Raw genomic sequence first — 18,116 nt, forward strand, 5'->3', positions numbered from 1 at the left:
CTACTTTATATGTGGGACGCCTACCACAGCATGGTGTGCCAAGCGGTGCCATGTCCACACCCGGGATCCAAACAGGTGAACTCCGGGCCGCCGAAGCAGAATGTTCAAATTTAACTGCTGTGCAGCCGGGCTGGCCCCGCTTTTTATTCTTTTTTGATGCATGTGTGTTTTATATTTTATCAGACAATAGATGAGTATGCTTTATTAGAATATCATCTAGATTTTTTTTTCCTGTTTGGTTCAATTTCTTTGAAGTTCAGAACAGAGTTTATGACCTCTGGTAATAAAAATCAGATCAATGGTTCCTATGAGAGGTACGACCGGAAGGAGCCAGGAGATTTCTGAGTGGTGGGAATGTTTTGGATCTTGACTGTGATGTTGATTTCACTAGCATCTATCTTATAATTTAATCAAAGCTCACTGAAAGTTACACTTAAAATTTGTGCTTTGCACTGTATGAAACATTTACCTTGATAAAAAGATAATGAAAACAACATTGGATAACATAGCACAACTTCAGTTTTATATAGTTTTTAGAAATTGGAAAAATCTTAGAAATTGTTAATTCTGCTCCTCAATCTCTCAGTCAAATATACTTACACATATAATCACATTCCACACACACACACACACATACACACACACGTTTTACAGATACAGATTGGACACAAAGGGAAATTAAGGGACTTTTCCCAATTCATTCAGCTAGAGGTAGAATTAGTATGATTCAGGCTTTCTGACTCCTGGCTCTGCTACCATACTAGCTTTCCTTTCTATAATACCAAATACCACACACAAAGCACACTACATTTTTTTCACACATTGCAAATTGTAAAACAACACAAAGCAAAAAACTATTAATGAGTGTGTATCAGCCTCTGGCTTATGTGATTATTTCACCCTTGATTACGTATTTTTTTAATTGAGTTCATAATAGTTTACATCATTGTAAAATTTCAGTTGTACATTATTTTTTGTCTGTTATGACGTAAGTGCTCCCCTTCACCCCCTGTGCCCACACCCCAACCCCCTTGCCCTGGTAACCACTGAACTGTTTTCTTTGTCCATGTGTTTGTTTATATTCCACATGAGAGTGAAATCTCATGGTTTGTCTTTCAGTCTGGCTTATTTCACTTAGCATAATTCCCTCCAGGTCTATCCATGTTATTGCAAATGGGATGATTTTGACTTTTTTCTGGCTGAGTAGTATTCCATTGTATATATATGTACCACATCTTCTTTATCCAGTCATCGGTCAATGGGCACTTGGATTGCTTCCATGTCTTGGCTATCGTGAATAGTGCTACGATGAACATGGAGGTACATATGTTACTTTGGATTGTTGGTTTTAAATTGTTGGGTAGATACCCAGTAGTGGGATAGCTGGGTCATACGGTATTTCTACTTTCAGTTTTTTGAGGAATCTCCATACTGTTTTCCATAGTGGCTGCACTAGTTTGCATTCCCACCAGCCATGTATGAGGGTTCCCTTTCCTCCACATCCTCTCTAACATTTGTTATTTTTCGTCTTAGTGATTAGAGCCATTTTAACAGATGTAAGGTAGGTATGTCAGTGTACTTTTGATTTGCATTTCCCTGATGATTAGTGATGTTGAACATCTTTTCATGTGCGTAGTGGCCATCTGTATATCTTCTTTGGGAAAATATCTGTTCATATCCTCTGCCCATTTTTTGATCAGGCTGTTTCTTTTTTTGCTGTTCAGTTGTGTGAGTTCCTTATATATTATAGAGATTGACCCCTTGTCAGATATATGATTTGCAAATATTTTCTCCCAATTGGTGGGTTGTCTTTTTGTTTTGATCCCAGTTTCTTTTGCCTTGCAGAAGCTCTTTAATTTGATGAAGTCCCACTTGTTTATTTTTTCTGTTTCCCTTGTCTGAAAAGACATGGTATTCGAAAATATCCTTTTAAGTTCAATGTCAAAGAGTGTACTGCCTATATTATCTTCCAGGAGTTTTATGGTTTCAGGACTTATCTTCATCTTTGATCCACTTTGAGGTAATTTTTGTGTATGGTGTGAGATAATGGTCTACTTTCATTCATTGGCGTGTGGCTATCCAGTATTCCCAACACCATTTATTGAAGAGACTATCTTTTCTCCATTGTATGTTCTTAGCACCTTTATTGAAGATTAGCTGTCCACAGATACATGGTTTTATTTCTGGGCTTTCAGTTCTGTTCCCTTGATCTCTGCGTCTGTTCTTGTACGAGTACCATGCTGTTTTGATAACTATGGCTTTGTAGTACATTTTGAAGTCAGGGATTGTGATGCTTCCAGCTTTGTTCTTTTTTCTCAGTATTGCTTTAGCAATTCTGGGTCTTTGGTTGCCCCATATGAATATCATCTAGAATTTTGTAAAGAAAGAGTAAAGCATTCCAATGAATACAATTCAACAAAGGCATATTCAGAATGTTTTACCTGGAGAGGAAGAGGGATGAGTAAAAGCTCTCTGTCCTCAAGGCACTTGTAATTTCTCAGGGTAGCTGATGTAGATAACTCAGGTTTCTTCAAATTTCATCAGCCTAAGGATACAGACCAGGTTACGTTAAATATAGAGACACGTGTTGTGTTGGCTGTTTTCCATCTCTCTTCATGAATTGCTCCTTGCCCCTCATTTCCCACCTGTGTGTTTCTGAGATGGCACAGGAGGTGTTTGATCAGTTTGATAAAATGACCAGATAAAATGCAGTGGACTGTAAAAGGCTGTGGCCTAAACCAAAGAAAGCCACACCCTAAAAAGAATATAATCTTGGTAGCCAGAATCTTGGGATCTTCAAATTACACTTTTATTTTAGTAATGGGGTTGCTGATATTCTATGGAATGATGTGATTAGTAATACATTCATATATGGTCAGATTGTCACATTCTTGAGTTTTTATAACCCTAAGGGATGCAAGGATAACTCATAGGTGCTCCTCATCCTTAATTTAGCTAATAGTTTCTATATTTTCCCTTACCAAACTTTTTTTTCAAGATTGGCACCTGAGCTAACATCTGTTGCCAATCTTTTCTTCTTCTCCTTCTTCCTCTTCCTCTTCCCCTTCCCCTCCTCCTCCTCCTACTCCCCCTCCCCTCCTCCTCCTTCTCCTCCTCCTCCTCCCACTCCCCCTCCCCTCCTCCTCCTCCTCCCACTCCCCCTCCTCCTCCCACTCCCTCTCCCCTCCTCCTCCTCCTCCTCCTCCCACTCCCCCTCCCCTCCTCCTCCTTCTCCTCCTCCTCCTCCCACTCCCCCTCCCCTCCTCCTCCTTCTCCTCCTCCTCCTCCCACTCCCCCTCCCCTCCTCCTCCATCTCCTCCTCCTCCTCCTCCTCCTCCTTCTTCTCCCCAAAGCCCCCCAGTACATAGTTGTATATTCTAGTTGTGAGTGCCTCTGGTTGTGCTATGTGGGACACCAACTCAGCATGGCCTGATGAGCAGTGCCAGGTGCGCACCCAGGATCTGAACTGGAGAAACCCCAGGCTGCCGAAGCGGAGCACACAAACTCAACAACTTGACCACGGAGCTGGCCCCTTACCAGACTCTTAAGACTTTTAATAAGGAGCAAAATTAAAATTTTTTCCCCCATGTGTAGTTCATCATGTTCATTTAAATAACCAAAATGAAAGTATTCAAGGAATGAAGGGTCCAAAGAATAAAATTTATGTAATATAGAATATGGAAAATATGTAAAGTACCAGCATTTGGTTGCTCAAGAATTGAGTCTAGGCTAAGGCATTCATTGGATCCTAACTTGGCACGAGAAATGAAGTTATTAAGCCAATAAGCATTTGTTCAACCATATTCAAGACATTCTGCTTAGGCAACCAGGACTCAAAAATGAAAAACCTATGATCCTGAATCTTAAATACTTCAGTCTAGTGGAAGAGGCAAATGCATAAAGAAATAAATTGAATACACAGAAATAAATGCTATGGTAGATGCTAAGAATGTGAGGGATGGCTTGACAGAGGAGGTGAATGATGGATAGTCTTGAGGACAGAATGGGAATTTGCTGTATACAGAAGAGGAAGAAAGGGCATTTGAGGCAAAGAGAACAAAATGTGCAAAGGCAAAGCGTTTTGAAAAGATATCTGAGAAGTTCATTGTGGTTTGGAGCTTAGGGTTGTGGTGGGGAGTGGAAGGAAATGAAATTGGAGCACTATATTGGGGTTATATCTTGAAGGACACTGTACCCAGACAAAAGAGCTTGGCTTTTATAGGGCAGCTAGTGGGAAATCAGGAGAAATGGTTACACAAAGGGAAGAGTATAATCATATCTGTTTGGTAAGAAGATAATTATGGCAGGAGTGTAAAATTGGACTTTGGAGAGATTGACGGAGGAGAGACCTGATAGGGTACTGTCTCATTAGTCTAGGAGAGAAACCATAAGAGTCCGAATTGAATCAGTGGCAGTAAAAATGGGGAAGAATGGCTATATTTCAGATGGATTTCTGAAAGAAAATGGATAGCATTTGGTTGTGGATGGCTGAGAAGAGGAAGGACTCCAGGATGAGTTTCTTAGTTGGGAGATTTTAGGTTGTTGATTCCATTAACCATGATGGGAAAGATGGGGATATTTAAGGAGATTATGATTATGTTAGTTTTTTTAATGTGGTAGGTTGAAGCGTCTGTGGGATAGCTAAGTTGACAAGCATTTGAAAAAGCTGGTCTGGAACTTGAAGATGGGGTGGAACTGGAGAAACAGAGTTGGGAACCCTGAGCATATAAATAGCTTCTAGAATGTGGATCAAATCATATATCTAAAAGTATAGAAGGAAAGGTCAGCAAGGATGAAACTGTGGAAAACATCAGCATGTAAGAGAATGTCCCTTATTCATTTTCAACCCATGCCTCTTTTTGAAAATATGAAAATCTCAACTTACCTCTAACCATTAACAATTCAAAAATTTCTCCTTAAAGGCCCATGACAGCCCCCAATTCCTGTACTCTCCTCCCCTCTAACGATTTCTTTCAAGAATTTCTAATTGAAGAAGTGGTCTGAGGAGAAGGAGCCATTGAATAAAACTGATAGGCTCTTAGAGAAGTAGGAGGAAAATCAGGAGTGGGGGAAATCTTAGAAGACAAGGTCATATTAGTGTCACATCCCTACTGCATCCCCTGATCAAACTGTAAATTGGATTTGGGCACTGGCCCCCTCACGGAACTGGTAGAATGGCTGACTGCTGTGTCTGTGTCCACCAGAGCCATGGGAGTTTGAGTCCTTCACTTCCCTCAAGTTCCCCAGCATACTTTGAAGTTTGTCTATAGTTTTTGTCCCCCTTGGGAACAGGGAGACCTCAACCCCACCTCCAATTACCCTTTTCTTGAAAGTGCCTGAGGTAGGAGTAGAGGCGATGGAAGGAGGAATTTGGAGGTGTGTATGAAGAAAGTGGCTCGATGCCAGTAGGCAAAGCACATTAGTGGCTGCTCATGGCTCAGCCAAAACTACGTTCCCATGTTTTCAGACCACCCAAAGCCCTCTGTCAGCTTTGGGGATTCCCTGACCCTTTCTCTTCCCTCCCAGAAGAGAGTGAGCAACAGATAAAGCACTATTTAGGTGATTTGTTTCAATCCTACCTCTTGCCACTCAGACTCTAAACATTCATGACCAGCTAAGACAATGGGAGACTTCCCCTCCCTAGTCAGCCCTTGCCTACCACTTGGGCAAGAACTTCACTACTGGGTCTCAGGGAATCATCTCATAAACCTTGACTCAGTCCTTAGGATCCCTTGTTCTTTCTCTTCCAGAAAGCCATGTCTGTCAGTATCCCATTCTTGTTGTCAAGTTCACCTGCCACCATTTTCGAGATGCTGGCAAAAGACATGAGACTCCTAGGTCAGAGAAAAAGGACTTTGTTACTCATAGCACACCAGGCAGCACGAGCTTCCCATTTATGTCGTTTGTGCCCCACAGATCTCACGGAGGTGACGTGCCCAGGTGAGTGCTGCACATGCAGCAGGTTTGCGTCGCAGCTGAGGAACCCTGAGCTTAGGAAACCCCAGTCGATTTAAGGGGCCTGCAAGCAAACCTGCCCAACCTTTGTTCCAGAGGGAAGTATTATCTTAATTATACTTTGCAGCAACCAAATCTGCCCTCTGCTCTAAAGAGATAAGCTCCTTCTGTCTTCCAAGGTTGTTCTCTCTACAAACATCCTTGAGAAGATAATCCCGAAAGAAAAAGTCAGTTCCTCTGCTGGTCTGATGTGCAGAAATGTCAGAGATCCGTGAAGAATTGTTTCCCAACAAGTGGGTTCTAAGTATTTGTTTCTTTCTCACTCTCTTAAACCCTCCCTTTTTATATTTCTTATTTCCTCCTCTTTATTCCTTTTTAAGATACAATTTAATCTGCTAAAATTATTTTTTAATAATAGATATTCTCTAATGACACAATTCAGCAGAAATAAAAATCTATCTTTAAACCTGTGAAAATAAAATTCAGGCCAAAACTGTTATGGCAGCAAAAAATTGCAAGAGAATATTTAGGAAAAAGAAAACTTAGGCTATTTTTTAAGTATATACTTTACAAACTTTAATGAAAATTAAAATGAGGAATGAGGGGCCGACCTGGTGGCACAGCAGTTAAGTGCGCGTGTTCTGCTTCGGTGGCCTGGGGTTCGCCGGTTCGGATCCCGGGTGCGGGCATGGCACCACTTGGCAAACCATGCTGTGATAGGCATCCCACATATAAAGTAGAGGAAGATGGGCATGGATGTTAGCTCAGGGCCAGTCTTCCTCAGCAAAAAGAGGAGGATGGGCAGCAGTTAGCTCAGAGCTAATCTTCCTCAAAAAAAAAAAAACAGGTAAAATGAGGAATGATCTTTTTGACAAAATATCACTCATTGGTTATGAGATAAGCCTAATTACAATTATGTGTTGAGTGAAGACAATTTCTAAAATCACAACAAAATTCCTTTTTTTTCCTTCTCCCCAAAGCCCCCCAGTACATAGTTGTATATTCTAGTTGTGAGTGAACAATGAAATTCTTTGGTCTGGTTTTGCCTTGTTAGAAAATTTATAGACAAAAAGCAAAAACAAAATTTAACAAATTCACATTACTGCATTCAGCATATATGAAGTGATCACTAAATAGTAGAAAACATAAATTTCTATAAAATAACATCAATGAAATAGTTTTATTTGGTGGACTAACACGTATGCATACACAGTTGGTGAACTATCCATCATTTTTACTGTAAATATTAGAAGATCAAGGTCAAACTATAAGAACTGCCACAGGGGCCAGCCGGTGGCGCAGGGGTTAAGTTCGCACATTCCGCTTCTCGGCGGCCGGGGGTTCGCTGGTTCGATCCCAGGTGCGGACATGGCACCGCTTGGCAAGCCATGCTGTGGTAAGCGTCCCACGTATAGAGTAGAGGAAGATGGGCATGGATGTTAGCTCAGGGCCACTCTTCCTTAGCACAAAGAGGAGGATTGGCAGCAGATGTTAGCTCAGGGCTAATCTTCCTAGAAAAGAAAAGAACTGCCACAAATGTGATAACTGTAACACACTATGGAATGCATTACCCTGTTCACTTACTTCTTCTTCTCCTCTGTTTTCAGGCAAACAAGACGATTGCACTTACCTCGAAGTGAGGTGTAGGCATGTGGCTAGCTTTGGTCTATGAAATGTGTATAGAAGTGATGTATGTCACTTTCCGGGGAAAGCATTTATTACCAGTGTTACGGAAGAACATTCCGATAAGGAGATGCCATAATGCCAGAGCAGCCTGGAAAGTGGACCAACACACAAAGAAAAGAGAGCCTCAGAGGCCTTCATGTGAGCAAGAACTAACTTTAATTAATTAATTAATTAATTCTACTAATTCTATTTGGGCTTTTTCTTTTTTTTAATGGAAGCCCTACTTCATAATGATGCTACTGCATCTTTTGTATTCTGAATCCTGATACATATTGAATGCTAAATCAGCCTTGTAGATCTAACACACTAAAACAATTACAGGTATGCATTGTTGTATTTTAATGCCATTGGATCTCCTTGTGAGATCCAGACTCTTGAGGGGGTGTGGATATTAGTTCTGTATGTGTGTGCTCTTGAGTCCTGAATGAACTGGTCCACCTTCTGAAGCTCAGAATGATTGTGAGAAAGATGTCTCTTAGTATGCACTTACACAGAGAAGTTTCTTGTCCTTGAGGCAGATAGTAAGTCTACACACCAGGCAATTGTGGTGGCTTGGAAGCTATCCTTGAAAGGTACTGATAACAATACATAAAAACTTGTAGATCACTTGTGAGATTTTCTGCCCTGAGAGGTTCTGAGAGGCCTGACATTTAGGGTGTAATAAGTCTCAGGTCTTCTTCTTCTTTTCTTTTTGTGAGGAAGATTGAACCTGAGCATACATCTGTGCCAATCTTGCTCTATTTTTTGTATGTGGGATGCCACCACAGCATGGCTTGATGAGTGGTGCTAGGTCCATGCCTGGGATCCAAACCTGCAAACCCCAGGCTGCTGAAGCAGAGCATGTGAACTTAACCACTACACCACCAAGGCAGGCCCTTTTTCTCTCTCTCTCTCTCTTTTTTTTTTTTTTTGTGCTTTTTGGTTGGGTGTATATATAGTTTTTGAGGAAACTATTTTATTTAAATAAACTTAAAATGCCATGTTATAATGTTTCTGATCCTTTTCTTATCCCGAGTATTTAAAATAGAACGTTTATGAATGGAAATAATAAATAAAAATTCATTAACTCTTTCAACCAATAGTCACTGAGTGCCTGTTTTCTACCAAAAACTGCGCTAAGCACTGGAAAATACAATAGGGAACAAAAACAGACAGAGTTCCAATTTTCATAGAGTCAGACAAATCATCATAATAATGAATGTGTAATTATAAACTGAGATTGTAGTCTAAGAGAGAGAAATATAATTCTGCGAGAACATGTAACGAAGAAAACTAACCTAAATTGGAGGTCAGAAAAGGTTTTCCTGATTTCCAAAGTATGAATGAGAGTCAACTAGGCAGACAGAGGATAAAGGAAAGGCATTGAAGCACATTCTTTACTGGAAGAACAGCATAATCAAAGGCCCTCTGACATGAGGGAGGATGGCACATTCTGTGTGGCAAGAATATAGGGAGTAAGGGGAGAGTCGGCCAGATATGTAGTTTTGTAGTCCTTTTAATGGAGATTAGTTTTTACCTTAAGAGCAATAAGAATCCATTGAAAATTTTAAACCTGAGGCTAATGTGACCAGATTAAGTTTTTGAACAGAATGTTCTGGTGCCATCGTGAAAAATGGATTGGTAGGAGGCCAGGCTGGATGTAAAGGAGACCAGTTGAGAGACTGTTGTATTAGACCTGAGAAGAAATGAAGGGAGTTAAGACTAGAGCGGTGACAGTGGTGGTGGAGTAAAGTGGACTACTAGAGGATCCTTTGAATTCAATTTCTAGGATTTCATGATCGATTGGGTGTGCTGGTGAGGGAAAGGAGGATGTCAAGGGAGACTCCTAGGTCCCGGGCTTGCATAACTGGATGGATGGCGATGATTTTCGCTGAGGTTACAGTGGAAGAGAAAATGGTTTGACTAGGGTGTATGTCGGCAAGGATCGTGAATTAAGCCTGAGACTTGTAGGTGTGAAATGACTTTGAGATATCCAAGGGGAAATTTTAAGTAGACATTTGAGAAAATATATCTGGAACTGAGAGGTCTGAGACTTGAGATAGAATTTTTTAAAAATGTACTTGTAGATAATTTCTTAGGATTGAGTTCAACTGTGATTGACAGAAAATCTAAAATAACAAGAGCTTAACAAAGAAGACTTTTCCCACATAAAAGTTTAGAACAGTGCTGTCCAATAGAAATACAATGTAAACCATATATGGAATTTTATTTTATTTTTTCTTAAGATTGGCCCTGAGCTAACATCTGTTGCCAATCTTCCTCTTCTTTGTTTTCTCCCCAAAGACCCAGTATGTAGTTGTATGTCCTAAATTGTAAGTCCTTCTAGTTTTTCTATGTGGGATGCCACCACAGCATGGCTTGATGAACAGTGTGTAAGTCCATGCCCAGGATCCAAACTGGTGAACCGCGGGCCGCCGAAACAGAGCACGCAAACTTAACCACTATGCCACTGGGCCAGCCCTGCCATATATGAAATTTTAAATTTTCAATTAGCCATGTTAAAAAGGTAAAAAGAAACAGTGGAAATTAATTTTAATAATATATTTCACTTCATCTAGTATATCCAAATATTATAATTGGATATGAAATCAATATAAAATTATCAATGAGATATTTTACATCCTTTTTTTCATACTAAGTCTTCAAAATCTGATGTGTATTTTGTACACACTGAGCACGGCTCAGTTTGGACTAGCCCTCTTTCAAGTGCTCAGTAGCCACATACTGCTAAGGAGTGCTGTATGGAACAGCACGAGTCTAGAGGACAGAAATCAAGGACTGACATGGCACTTCACAGTATCAGAGACCCGGGCTGCTTCTGCATGACCTCCATTTACAAAGTCACTTCTTAATCTAGAATGGCTGATGCAGCTCCATTCATCAAGTCTGCAACAACCTAGCAGGGAAAAAGAGAAGGAAAGAGAAAGGTATGTTTTTTCCCTCCAAAGCTATTTCCTGGAAATGCATATACCACTTTTATCTACATCCTCTTGGTCAGAATTTAGTCACATGGCTTGATGACCATGTATTTAACATCAAGGGAGGCTGGGAAATGTACTTTTTATTTCAAGTGGCCATCTGACTAGAGAAAAATCAAGAGTTCTATTACTACAGAACCTCCTGGAGTACAATCATCAGTCTTTGCCAGTGTCTGCTCTTTAGACCACCTGATATTTCTGTACACCTTTCTTTCTACATAAATAATGCATTTCTGTTTTTTTTTTTATTGTGGTAACATTGGTTTGTAACATTATATATACTTCAGGTGTACATAACTATACCTCAATTCCTGTGCAGATTACATCAAGTTCACCACCCAAAGACTAATTAGAATCCATCACCACACACATGTGCCTAATCACCCCTTGTGCCCTCCTCCCTCCGCCCCTCCCCTGTGGTAACCACTAATCCAATCTCTGTCTCTATGTGTTTGTTTGTTGTTGTTTTTCTCTTCTACTCATGAGTGAGATCATGTGGTATTTGACATTCTCCCTCTGACTTATTTCACTTAGCATAATACCCTCAAGGCCCATCATGTTGTCACAAATGGCCAGGTTTCATCATTTTTTATGGCTTAGTAGTATTCCATTGGGTGTATCTACCACATCTTCTTTATCCATTTGTCTCTTGATGGGCACCTAGGTTGCTTCCAAGTCTTGCCTATTGTGAATAATGCTGCAATGAACATAGGGGTGCATGTATCTTTATGTATTCCTGTTTTCATCTTCTTTGGATAAATACCCAGCAGTGGAATAGCTGGATCGTATGGTAGATCTATTTTTAATTTTTTGAGGAATCTCCATACTGTTTTCCATAGTGGCTTCACCAGTCTGCACTCCTACTAGCACTGTGTGAGAGTTCCCTTTTCTGCACATCCTCTCCACTGCTTGTTTCCTGTTTTATGAATTCTAGCCATTCTGATGGGAGTGAGGTGATATCTAGTTGTAGTTTTGATTTGCATTTCCCTGATAGTTACTCATGTTGAAAAATAATACATGTCTACTATCTTTCTAAGAGAGATAATACCAAAGTGTCATTCAGATCAAAGTCTCAAAGTTTAGGATCTAAATGATGTACAATTTTTTCCACCAGGCCCAAATTTGACTCCTTTCGGTCCAGCGACCCATAAATTAAAGGGTAAGTTTTTTGTTTTCCTTTTCCTATACTACAGTAGTATAGGAACAGGGTAACTAAAATAGAAACACCCATTTAGGAACTGGGAGAATAGACAACGCCCACATCCCGATATGCAGAAACAGGGAAGCCGGTCTTCTCTGGAAGCAAAGCTTCTGGGTTAGCTCCTCCTCCTCCCACCACCCATTGGAAGCCCTGGCTCTGCTCCCTTCGAGTAAGTCCCTTGCCCGTCCTCCTCTGTAGGCCCTGTCACTGCCCTCTGGAGATTCTTCCTTGTCCATTATCTTCCATAGCCACAATGAGATAGGCATTTAAGAGTATACTGCACCACATTTGTCACTTTCTGCTGGTTCAGAGTTAGATGTCCAGTGTGCTTTAAGAGTTAATCACAGCATTTTGCAGGCTAGACTTGTGGGAATTCTTTGGCAATAAAATTCTCAATAATTTAGTAGACTTCCAGTCTATTTGCTACTGGTCAGTTTCCTATGCCAGTAACCACAACCAAAATACCTGTCTAGACATGATTTTTCGCCTGAAGACTCTGGTTCTCTATCAGTAGCCTTTGAGTCCTGCTCATTTCGATCACTCAGCTTAATGGTGGCTATGAAGTCAACTAAAGCAATGGGCTGGTTGGAGAAGGCAAAGTCTTCACTTCAACTCTTTAAGCAGCCTTGGTAAGATCGGACATATGCACTGTTAAGACTGTAGTTCCTAAGACACTGCTAACTCTGCTTCAGTTGGGGGAGAGAATGCTTGGCTTTGTAAATCTTGTAAATCTAAGTTATCAGATTTTCAGTTTCCTCTGGTTACTGGCTGTAGGCAGAGTAAGCCTCTCTCAGCAGAGCTGAAGTCCTTTCCACCTTTGCTTTAAGTCTGTCTGCCTAGCTCTAGCTCAAGCTTGTAAGAATTTAATGTGGCCAACAAGTACCGGAATTCTGATTTTTTTCTAACCATTTCCCATGTACTACACTCTTAACTAGCAAGTGGTCTGCCTTCCGAGTTATAATAGATAGCAGTTTTATTAAATGTTTAGCTAAGACTTAACAAGGGCAGCTACCTTTCCAGCCCGTAGGAAAGTACTCCCACTGCTTTCATGGAGCCAGTGCCACATATTTCAGGTTCTGTATCTGAAGCAGCTCAATTTGTATACAGAATTTTGTGTTAGTTAGTATTAGATTTGACTCCGAGTGGCAGAACTCCAAATGACAGTGGCCTAAAAGTAGGTTTTTCTTTCTTATGAATGTCTTGAAGTAGTTAGTACAGGCCAGTTTGGCACTCCACTGTCAGGGATCCAGGGTCCTCCATCTTGTTCCCTTGTGGGGGAACCTCTGTTCCCAAGGTTACCTCATAGCCCAAGCTGGCTGCTGTCAAAGAATGAGAAATGAGTTGATGATGGAAAGTTGTTTATGTTAGCTCTTTGTCATACTGTTCCTGTCTTAAAATGGAAATATTTATTAATTACTCATTGATCTGAAATTTCATTACAATAGTTCTAACTTCAGCTTTTTGATACTACAGTGTATCTCTACTTTTCTCAAGGATAACTTTGAAATTCTAAAAATAAAATTAATTTTTGTGTATATGTGAAGGGTTGGATTACAAAAGCAAATGAACCATAATAATGATGGCAAAACTGGTGTTTGGTAACCTACTAATTTTCTACGTGGTGATATTTGTAATCCTCTACATAGTGATATTTTTGCTCACGTAATACCATTTTTTAATGTTTTAAAATATTTGATATCTGAATCATTTATGATTTAAGATCAAGATCAATGATCCCCAAATTCAATTTATACTGAGGATAGCTCTACTCCAGACAGATTTATATTTATGAGTCTCAATAAGCAACCATACTGCGGTATCGGAAGGCTTCTACTGCAAAATCAATTCTCAGTGCAGTTCAAAGATTTTCTGTACAGGTGGAATATAAAAATAATAATTTTGAAAGTAATACAGTTAACTCTGTTTGAGAGTCTTATTTCTACATGATAAAATTAAGGAAAAAGGAAAAAAATTTAAAATACTTTGTTCTAAAATATCAGTAAGGGGCCAGCCCTGTGGCCGAGTGGTTGGGTTTGTGTGCTCCACTTTGGGCAGCCTGAGGTTTCACCAGTTTGGATCCTGGCCACTGACCTAGCATTGCTCGTCAAGCCATGCTGAGGCAGCATCCCACATGCCACAACTAGAAGGACCCACAACTAAAATATACAACTATGTACGGGGGGCACTTTGGGGAGAAGAAGGAAAAAGTAAAAAAATAAAAATAAAATATCAGTAAAACAGTGGCCTGCCCTGTGGCGTAGTGGTTAATAAGTTCGCGTGCTCTGCTTCACCAACCCAGGGTTCTCTGGTTCAGATCCCTATGCCTATGTCCTATGCGTGGACATAGGCATTGCTTATCAAGCCATGCTGTGGTAGGCGTCCCACATATAAACAGAGGAAGATGGGCCGGATGTTAGCTCCAAATCAGTTTTCCCCAGCAAAAAGAGGAGGATTGGCAGCAGATGTTAGCTCAGGGCTAAGCTTCCTCAAAAAACAAAAGAGGAAAAAAAATAATAAAATATCAGTAAAACAAAACAATCATTATCAATCAAAACATTGTAGTCCCTGAAAAGAAGTTAGTCCCAAAGTTTATCTCAAAGTTACCAAATAATACATACGATTAATTGAAAATGAAGGGCCAGAGGAAATTATTTGGAATTGGCACCTGTAATTATTCCTCACCATTCTTCCAACTAAGATACAGTCATGACACTTTCACAGCAGCTGAAAAAAATTACACAAAATTTTGCACAAAGATTAAACATGACATAACTGATGCCTTTGTTTTTATACTGCGTTTAATTAAAAGTGTATTGCTTCATTTCCAACTTTTCGTGGTTAATTCAATTATCTTAATTCAAACTTAGTGTTTAATACATTTTTTAAATATTATTAAATAATTTCACCTATGAATAATTTTTATCACAATGATAATGAATGGTTAACATATTTTTAATAAATTTTCATTTTTATTTGTTTTATATTTATAAACGTTTATATTTTAAATGTATTAAATATTTAGTTTCACTGATTTTTAAATTTTAAAATAAAACACTAGCATTTATACTAGGATTTTAGCATTATGTGAAATAAACATTGAATTACCAGTAGTATTTTCACTTTGCTCCAGAGCTGAAATCAGTAAACCATTACAGTGAAAGCATGGATTTAGTTGGGCTCAAAGTATTACAAGAATGTAAAGGTATTTTACAGGAACCCAAACTACCCAGAACATGTTTTCAGCCTTTTCCACATCTGAGCGCTATCGATGGTGTCCTTTGGAGCCTGCTCATTGTTCGCAGCGCGCAGGCTCTGGTCTAGCGGAATTGTGAAAGTACTGGGGTGGGAAGCAGCATTGAGGGCATCTAGACCTTCTACAGCTCGTAGGAAAGCAGAGGACAACTGGTCTTCTGACTTCAATAATCAAGCTCTCCCTCTTCAACTTTTACAGTGGGAATCTACATCCAGGATTTGTTTTTTCCGAAATGTTTTACTGAACCTAACCAAATCTGACCTTAATTGTAGGGCAGGGTCAGCTCCACGGGTGTATGACCTGTGCAGTCACACAGGACCCGTACTCAGGAAGGCTGCTTCCCTGCTTTAATGCTCTGCTTGTTGCCCTCTTGAAATCCTTAATAAGTTTTGATCAAGGAGCATTTTCATTTGGCACTGGGCCCTGCAAATTATGTAACCAGTTCTGTTGCAGTGGTTTGCTTTTATTTTCAAAGGAAGAATGATACAGACACTCTCTAATGTGTGTCTAATGCATGACTAATTTTTTTTTTTAACGTGAAATTGGTGCTTATTCTGTTTGGATGTACTTGGGCACTAAGGAAAACGTCTCTGGTCAGAGCTGAAGCCAAACAAATGTTTCAAGTGCTAAACTGTGTTCCTTCTTCTCACTGACACCGCTCTTCTCCTTCCTTTATACTCAGGGCCTTTCTCCTCCTCCTGGATTTCCCGAGGCCTCTCCCTCGTGTCCCGCCATGGAAAATGCAACAAGCGTGTATATTTTCATTTAGAGACATTCCTATCGAGACGTATTTGCTTTCTCTTCCACTACCACAGAGACCCACACTGTGCCATTGGAGAGCAACCTCATATGGTATTTTAGTAATTCCTCTGAGGTCTTTTCGTCAGAGTCTAACCATCGTGGAAAAGATGTCTGTTTTGGAGAATGTGCTCTGGGGAGAGCACAGGACTGCCCCGAACCTCGCTAAAGTGGCCCCCTTCCTTCTGTCTTACCAAAGATTCTCTCCACACCAAGGATGACGGGAAAGAAATGAAGGGCATGAAGGAGAAAGTATCCTGTTTCTTCGTGCACCCATTCCCGAGACTCAGCCATTTAACCTATGTTGATTCTACGCCTTAAAAAGTTTTCAGGTGAACGAATCCTTGCACTCATTTCAAAACCCTGCATGCTTGGCCTTGCGGGCCTTGCCTTGTATTCTTAGCCTTATGATGATACACACATGGGCCTTGTAACATTTTTTGGCTTCTTTATTATCCAACGTCTTCTTATTTTGTAATAGAAAAAGCAACACTCAGGAACATGACCATATCATTGTTTTCTTGATTGCTTCCTTCCTTGCTTCCTTTTTCTTTCCTTCTTACTCTCCTTTCTCCTTTCTTACTCTCCCTTCTTTTCTTCTTTTTTAAACTGTTCCTTAGGAAGCAAGTCTAAAGATTTTGCTTCCTCTCGAAACGGTGAAATTAAAAAAAACCAAAAAACAAAAGCCAACAACTTTCAGTTTTGAAGGACAAAACTGGCGGGCTTGTCTCTGTAACCATCAAGTTGCGATGTCAGCAAAAGCCCTTTGTTCACCACAGGAAGCAATCCGGTCATAACTACTTCCTTTCTAGCAGTTCAATAGAACTATTGTTTCTGAAGCTTATCAGATAGACCCACTACCAGAAATCCCCATTGGCAACAAAATAGAAATGATCTTGTTTATGATCACCGAAGTAAACCTCTCAAAGTGGCTACGTTTTATTTTATTTATATTTTCTGTTTATTAAATTAGCTTGCATTGCTCACTAATTTCGATGATAGATTTGAAAATAGAGAATGTAAGTAGGTGAGGCTTTGATTCACTGAACTAAAAATATATTTGTGACGAAGTAATTTACAAGGGAGAGAGGTAAATGAATGTTTAGAAGATGTTTGTGGCTTCCTATCTGGCTGCATTTTCAGTAAGGAGAGTTGGTAGGCAGTGAACTATGATGAAGTCTGTAATGTTAGCATCGTCTGCAAAGTCAGCAGTTTTTCTCCAAAAGTTTTTTTTAACCATAAACCATTTAACTGGCTTCTCGTTTTTAATTTGAGGGATCTTTATCCTTTCTGCATTGCCTCCTGCTCCCCCACTTCATATTAGAAAATTATTTTCTGCTCAGGGATTATACTGGTAAGCACCAGAAAGGCAGTGAATGACCTCTTGGGTTATTTAAGAATAATGACTTAATCTCTTGCGGAAAAAACCCTTCTCAGGCATTCTTTGGGGGAGATAACCTTCTTATTGGAATTCCTCAGTCCCTCCCACATTACGCATTCTCTTCCCCACCCTCAGCAACACTGAATTTGGCAAAGAGACAAATCACCATTTCTCCCTCTTTGCTTTTCTTCAGTCCTAGTTTAAATGACATTTCTACCCTTTAAACTTCCTCATTGCTGGTTATGGGGTTTCTCTCACCGGAATGACTGTGTCTCCTGGTGTTTTCTGTTCTCTCTTCCCTTCTTCTCTTAGTGACTCACTCCCTCTCTGTAGATCCCATCTTGAAACATTCCGGGGCCTGTTTTCTTTGGAGCGAGCCTGACTCCCACGCAGTCTAATTCCCTTTACACTCCCCTTCATGTCCTTGCCAAGGTTGCAAGTGTGCTTAATTGTATCTTTTCTGCATTCAGATTTTAGTTCTCCTCCTCTTAGTGTTTAAAGAATTGGAGTTTTTCTTGGACAAGAGTACCCAGCCCATTTCCATTCTGTTTCCTTCTCTTAGGTTAGAAATTAAGACGAGCAGGAAAAAGAACAGTAGCTTCTTGCTGTACAGAATTAAAAGGTTCAGGGCTTATATTTTCCTTATAGCCCTGCGAGGTAGGTGTCTCCTGACACAGGGTGGAGAGCCTCAGGTCATGCGTCACTCTGGGGCATGGGGAGTTTGTCCTCAGCAAGCCAAAGATGACTTTTCGGCATTATATGTAAAAAGAGAAAGGAAATTCTCAGAGGAAGTGAAAGACATGAATAGAAGAATGGGAGGGAAAAATATAGCTGAGAAAGTAGTTTGATGAAGTCCTGGTTAGT

General features: G+C 40.1%; 1 long non-coding RNA gene across 1 annotated transcript; it reads right to left on the reverse strand.

Annotated features, from left to right (window-relative positions):
- Nucleotides 1–1,189: 1,189 nt before the first annotated feature.
- On the reverse strand, nt 1,190–17,672 carry LOC139082536 (uncharacterized). The gene is made up of 3 exons (XR_011538630.1): nt 17,511–17,672; nt 14,439–14,544; nt 1,190–2,545 (listed from the first exon to the last, which is right to left on the reverse strand). It is a non-coding gene; the product is annotated as an uncharacterized lncRNA (long non-coding RNA).
- Nucleotides 17,673–18,116: the final 444 nt, after the last annotated feature.

Source organism: Equus przewalskii, chromosome 3, assembly GCF_037783145.1.
Source record: "Equus przewalskii isolate Varuska chromosome 3, EquPr2, whole genome shotgun sequence".
Lineage (NCBI taxonomy): Eukaryota > Metazoa > Chordata > Mammalia > Perissodactyla > Equidae > Equus > Equus przewalskii.